The sequence below is a fragment of the Triticum aestivum genome, chromosome 6B (assembly GCF_018294505.1).
Source record: "Triticum aestivum cultivar Chinese Spring chromosome 6B, IWGSC CS RefSeq v2.1, whole genome shotgun sequence".
Taxonomy (NCBI): Eukaryota; Viridiplantae; Streptophyta; class Magnoliopsida; order Poales; family Poaceae; genus Triticum; species Triticum aestivum.
Window position 1 is genome coordinate 111621016 of NC_057810.1, and position 6936 is coordinate 111627951.

Consider the following 6936-nt stretch of genomic DNA (forward strand, 5'->3'; position numbering starts at 1 on the left):
GTATCATCACGGAAGTGTATTTTTTTGTAGTGATGTGTCCTTGGTTTAATGCTTACGTCCCATGCAAGAAATAGGAATAATTGTCAAACACCCTGCCATCGTCACTCAGCCGCAAACATTGACATACCTAGTTTTTAAATTCTAGTAAATCGAAAACTCATCTGAAATTAATGAAACCTGGCATGCTATCATGGAATGGCACCCGACATGACGTGGTAAATTTTTCGTCCCATTCGGGGCAGGTTTGGGTATAAGCTTCTCACAAACCAGAGCTTCTCACAACAAGCCTGATGGTTTTGGTAGGGAAGGTTTCACCTTTCTGGAAGAAATAATAGTCGTTGCCTCTTCTTGATTTATACTTTTTCTCTAGTGTCAACATAGAACAACATGAGTGTTGTGTTAAATTTGGGAATTTTGGGGGTTTGTTAGCACATTCTTATGCATTAATTGAGGTTTCAATGCATTTATGCGCATAATTCAAATTTGATCTACATGCATATCCTCTAATGCATATAAATTGGTTGAAAATTCCAATCTGTGTCCTTGGTTGCATGCTTACGTCCCATGCAAGAAATAGGAATGAATGTCTAACACCCTGCCATCGTCACTCGACCGCAAACATTGAGATGCCTAGTTTTTAAATTCTAGTAAATCCAAAACTCGTCTGAAATTCATGAAACATGGCATGCTATCAAGGAATGACACCCGACATTCCGTGGTAATTTTTTTGTCCCATTTGGGGCAGGTTTGGGTATAAGCTTCTAATAAACCATAGCTTCTCACAACAAGCCTGATGGTTTCGGTCAGGAACGTTTCACCTTTCTGGAAGAACTGATAGCCTTTGCCTCTTCTTGATTTCAATTTTTTATCTAGTGTCAATATAGAACAACATGAGTGTTGTGTTAAATTTTGGAATTTTTTCAGGGTTCGTTAGCACATTTCTTATGCATTAATTCAGTTTTCAATGCATTTATGTGCATAATTCAAATTTGAACTACATGCACATGCTCTAATGCATATAAATTGGTTGAAAATTCAAATATGTGTCCTTGGTTGCATGCTTAGGTCCCATGTAAGAAATGGGAATGAATGTCAAACACCCTGCCCCCGTCACTCGGGCGCAAACATTGAGATACCTGGTTTTTAAATTCTAGTAAATCCAAAACTCGTCTGAAATTCATGAAACCTGGCATGCTATCATGGAATGGCACCCGACATGCCGTGGTAAATACTAATGCAACACACATGCCTTTTTGCTAGTCTTTATCTAATTACAAACGGGAGATTATTAATAATTGGGAACCAATATCCCAAATGGATTATTTATGCGAACCGGGAGCTTTGGACCAACAATGGATACTTGCCATGCTTCAGTTAAGCAATAAAGCGGCAGCATTAATCATCTAAATAGAAGAACAATATACTTTGGATTATATACAACAAGTCACATCAACACTCAATGACAACAAGGATACATGTTGGATTACAGATTATTTCCAACAAAACATTCTAGTAAATACTAAAGTTTTTCTCACACAACAAATAACAAAGCGATAAAATGAACTTCGGCTGAACCAATCCTCACAGTTGGAAATGCTTGCTTTGAACCATAACTGATTATCTATGAAGGGCCAGCTATTGTCAATCTCGAGACCAACGCATGACTGATCATCGAGGCTGAAGCAACCAATATCAGGACACATATTGTGATAGCCACGGTAGGGAACCATAGCAATGTCCGAGGTATAGATACAATTGCTTATAATGAACGGTAGTGACATCGTGTCAACAGCAGCTGGATCTTCTTTCACCATCATTGGATAGTTTTTTTCAAGGAAGATCGAGTTTTATACAAGACTATCAATACTGAACCAGGGAGAAGGTGTTGGCTCTAGCACACGAGTATCGATCTTGAATACCCTACAACGGATGTTGGAATAGGTCCAGAGAGTGCGACCATGGGAGACTACACCGGCTTCGTTAGTAACATCAGCAGTGCCCTCTATACATACAAGAAGAGGTGATCCATCAAAATAAGTTGCCAGGCGCCACTGAGTATGTAGATCATGCTCGTGAACATGCTCGTGATCATCACCATCGTAATCTCCCCCTTGGTTATAAATTTTCTTAAGTATAGGTGGTGGAATGTTCACAGGACCTTGGAAACACAAGAATGTTAATTAGTAAAGGGAAAATTAGCTAACCCGCATGCATGTGGATGAAACAATTATAATTACGGTGGAAGACAAACATACCAAAATCATAAGGATTCCATCCAAAAACAGTGCCATGAGTGGTGGCAGCAAACACAAGACCCTCATATTGAATTGCATCACAGACTCATCCGTGTACAGAAATTTATTTTTGAGCAATATCCATCGAGGCGTGGAAGTAAGGACGACAACAAGCTTGTCGAAGATAGCAACAACTTCATAGTTCTTGTAATGCCGAGAGCGGTTGGGAACTCGACAAATTGCTATCTTCCATAGACAACTGTCAACATGATCGTATTTGAACATACGTAGATCATCTGTGTGCTCAACCTCAGGGCAGTCTGTGATTTTTTGAAGTGGAATCCGGTGACGAGTGTACACATTCACAAGTTCCCACTCGCAGTTATACCCAATATAAACAACCCAATCTCCATTTGCAATGGCATCTTAACATCACACGTATAATTATCAAGTGGCATCAACTTACGGAAGGCGAGGCTTCCTTCATCCCCACGCCGGCGACCAGCGTCATGGCGAAGAAGATAGGGGAGATCAAACCGCTCCTGAACTCTATTTGTTGATTTGAGAATGGACTTGAAAAAACCTACCATGCTAGCCGAGCTGATGACGTTGCACCGATCAATGAGATCCTCCAGCACGTCATCTTTTAGATCGGGGCAAGAATAACGGGATTGTTTCCGACCTGCTCCCTCCATGGTGAAGACGATCGAACAAGGGCAGAAGGAAGGGTGAAGGCAAATTGAGGGATGAAGAGCATGCGACATCAGTTCTAAATAGACAGGGAAAGGCGAAGAGGCGGTGGACGGTTGCGACGGTAAACGAAGATGCTAGTGGGTAGCGAACGGTTGCCACAGAGAGGTCACACACTGACAACAAGGTCGTCCTCTCAGACCTGGTGCCCGCGCGGGATGGCCTCCGTCGCCCACATGGGCGAAGCCACTTCGTGCCCCACACGGTTGGTTCGCCACGCTGCTAAGAGAAAGTGCTACAATAGTGGGCTTATAGCCTGCTTACATGGGAATTTTGCCTATGTGGAGGAGAGAGACATGAAGGATTCCTACAACAAGGACAAGCGTTCCTAGCACTCGACCTGGATGGAGAAAGTCGACATAGCTCACGTCGTGTACGCGGCCAAGGAGGCGTACATGTGCTATGACATGTACAGGAGGATCGTTGACATGAGGAAGTGTCTCCTTCCCCAAAACGGCTAGGAATCCAGCCGGAAGCAGAGCAATGGCAAGCATCATCGCAACAAGAAGTAGATGATTAATTAGATCCTCGTTTCTCCTAGTTTTGTATGCATGTAATTGCTTACTTTGGTGTGTGAAAATGTTATCTGTGTAGTCACTTGTGTAATTGTATGCTTAATTTGGTCATGCAATGCTGTCTTTTTAAGTATATATGTTGATGCTCCGTAGAAAGAGAAAATCACATCGCAGACGGACTAAACAAGGGAGCCCGTCAGTGATGATTTCATCAATCACTGACAATTGTATACCAGCAATCGTTTGCTCACAACACACACAACTTGTTAATAGGAATCGTATGTGTCGTTATCGGTCTTCCCACACATTTTTGATTACAGACCTATTCGCCACGTATCACACACATCTTGTTATATTGAACCATTTTTGTTCTCTTGTCTCAACACAAACAGTTCATCCGAGTGAACCGCATGTTGTATACCGTACACACACACCACAGGAATCAACTAGTTGGTCGTCCACCGTGGCACGAATGGCGGACGGCAAAGGTCTTTGCCGTCCGCCTCGGATGGCAAAAGTGGACGGCAAAGAAAGGTCCGGTAAAGAGCTACGTTGCCGTATGCTTTTCGTGGCTGACGGCAAAGGGGCATTTTCCATCAGTAGCGGACGGCAAAGAACGCAGACGGCAAAAATTTCGCTGTTAGTCCGTTAGGTTGCTAACGGCAGGACTTTGTCGTCCGCCGCTGACGGCAAAATTCGTCCTGCCTTTGCCGTCTGCCACTGTAGGCAAACTGACTAAATGGGTCAGCTCCCAGGAAGCACAGTTGGCTGCCTCATGCCTTATTTGTCGTCCGCGGGTGTTGGCAAAGTGCCCATTGCCGTCGGAGGCGGAGGGCAAAGAGCCTGCATATTGGCTCTTTTTTCTGTTTTTTTGTAAATCCAACAATTTTCATAGCAAATATATAAGACATATATAGATATATTTCACAGGGCTATTTAACAGCACATAAGTTTCATCATACATACATATATAGCTCCATCCATTAATACATAGCAAGTTGCACATACACATAAGTTGCAACCATTAGGAAGTTGCACATACATATTACAATGCAAAGTTTCATCAAGATAGCAAGTTCCAACGTAGCAAGCTAGAAGAATACTAGAAGAGAATGAAATAAAAAAAAGCACTTCATCATAGCAAGCTAGCTTCCGAGAAGTGAATGGAATCTGCAAAATGGCAAATAAGAAAGTTAGGAAGAGGTGACTAGAAGAAGAAGACTAGAAGAAGAAGCACGCCATCGTTTGTGAGGTAACTTAGGTGAAATGGATCGTTTATGAGCTAACTTAGGTAAAATGCATCATTTTAGAGCTAACGTAGGTAAAATGGATCGTTTATGAGCTAACTAAGCTAATTATGCCGTTTTTTTACATAATTAAGCTAAGTACATGTCATTATTGAGCAAACCTAGTTAACTAAGCATATTATAACTAACTTAGGTCATTTTGGAGGAAACAAAGCTAAGTATAAATCGTTTTAGAGCTAACTTAGCTGAAATGGCTGGTTTTGGAGGTCAGTAAGCTTATTAAGTCATTTTGGAGGAAAAGAAGCTAACTCTAGGTCATTAAGGTAAGCATATTGGAGGAAATAAAGCAAAGTCTAGGTCTTTATGCATTTGTTAAGCAAATAACTAGAGAAACTTACCTTGATCATGGAGGTGTAGGAGCGGGTTGGCTCGTGCCAGTAGCTGGAGAAGGATCGTGTGATACTTGTGTGGAGTTATGCTGCACCAAAGATCATTTCCAATGTTTCGTTAGCATGATGACACTCAAATGTGAAGACTAGCAAGTAACGTCCATTCAAATTAAACTCACCGTGGTCTCAGGAGCAATCTCTAGATCAATGGCTATGGAGCCACGGGACATCCCGCCACTAGATATCATCACCTGCTCTGGATCAATGGGAATCTGGCTCGCATTAAACTCCTCCCCTTTCCTTGCCTTCCCCTTGACTTGCTTGTAAGAGGCAGTGTGGGCCATGGCATACAGGTCGTACCCCTCTGGCACCCTATCTGTCTTATTGTAGCATGCCTGGAAGAGAGAAACAAAGTAAATTAGTAATTAAAGGGCTCAAGCTAGCATGATGAATGAATTGCATTAATCATGAAGCAAACCACATACCCAGTTCCGCCCGAACTGATATAAGCTGGAGCTACCTTGATGGTGTGGCTCACCTTCAATTTGGGCACATTTGTCCTTGGCCTCAGTGGGCTCCCCTTCCATCTTTCAACACCTGCCATGAGAAAGAGTAAACGAAATTAGTACAACATAAAAAAATACCGACATGAATAATAATATGTATATCACCTAAGTGTATCATCATCAAGTACAATATAAAAAAGTGAATACCTGACAATACTAATAATCTCGATCAGTATCATCAATAAATGCATAATCATCATCATCACTATAATCAATGACGGGCTCATAGGGTTCAGTGGCATCAACATGTGGAAGGCCACCTTTACGTAATCGGTAAAGCATTGACAGGTCATCCACAGCAGTAACCTCTTCTTGTTCCGGCTCTTTTTGTTCCTCCTCTAGGCTGATGTGGGATTCACTGTCGCTGTCTACTTCAATGTTTTGGGATGAAGTATACCGGTTCTTGAAATGCTTTTTGGAAAGACGTGTCTCTTGGAAGAATTCTCCTTCATATGTGTCTGGGTTAATGTGAGGTTCACAATCCTCTTCCTTTGGGGGAGATAGTCTAGCACGTGGCGGCACATCATAAACCACATCCCAACCTTTCAGATTTGGATTAGTTTGGCGGGCCCATGGTAGATAGAATACTTGGGTTGCCTGTTGAGCCGTAATATAGACATCAGGAACATCTAAATGGGTGCTTTGGTTGATTTCAACTAGCCCTATATGTTCATGAGTCCTTCTAGTCTCCTTCGGCTGAAACCAATAACATTTGAAGACTACGACATTCGATGGGTTTTCACCATAGAATAGAAGTTCATAAATTGCTTCAACTCTCCCATAATACTTGATACATCCTTCGCTGATAGCAGATACACAACAATTTGTAGACTTCCGGTCGGCCATAGATAGCTCTTTGACATAGGTACGAAAGCGATACCCGTTGATGTCGTATTTGTCAAATGAACGGACCTTATAGTCAAAACCATTAGCGGCTTGTCTCAATTCGGCGTCCATAGACTCTGAATTAGCTTACAAGTTTAATATGAAATGATTGTTGCATTACGCAGAAATCAGCGGATGAAATGAAATTGTCTAATAGAAATTACCGTTTGTTTGAACCAAGAGATGAAACCGGGATAGCCGCCAGTTCTAACACGAACCGGGACAGATGTGCCTCCACGTGGCCGGTCCGCCGAGCCCAGGCAGGAGGGTCTTTGGTCCCAGTTGGTGGCACCAACCGGGACCAAAAGGCATCCACGCGTCAGCATTTCAGTGGCCGTGGTTTTTGTTTT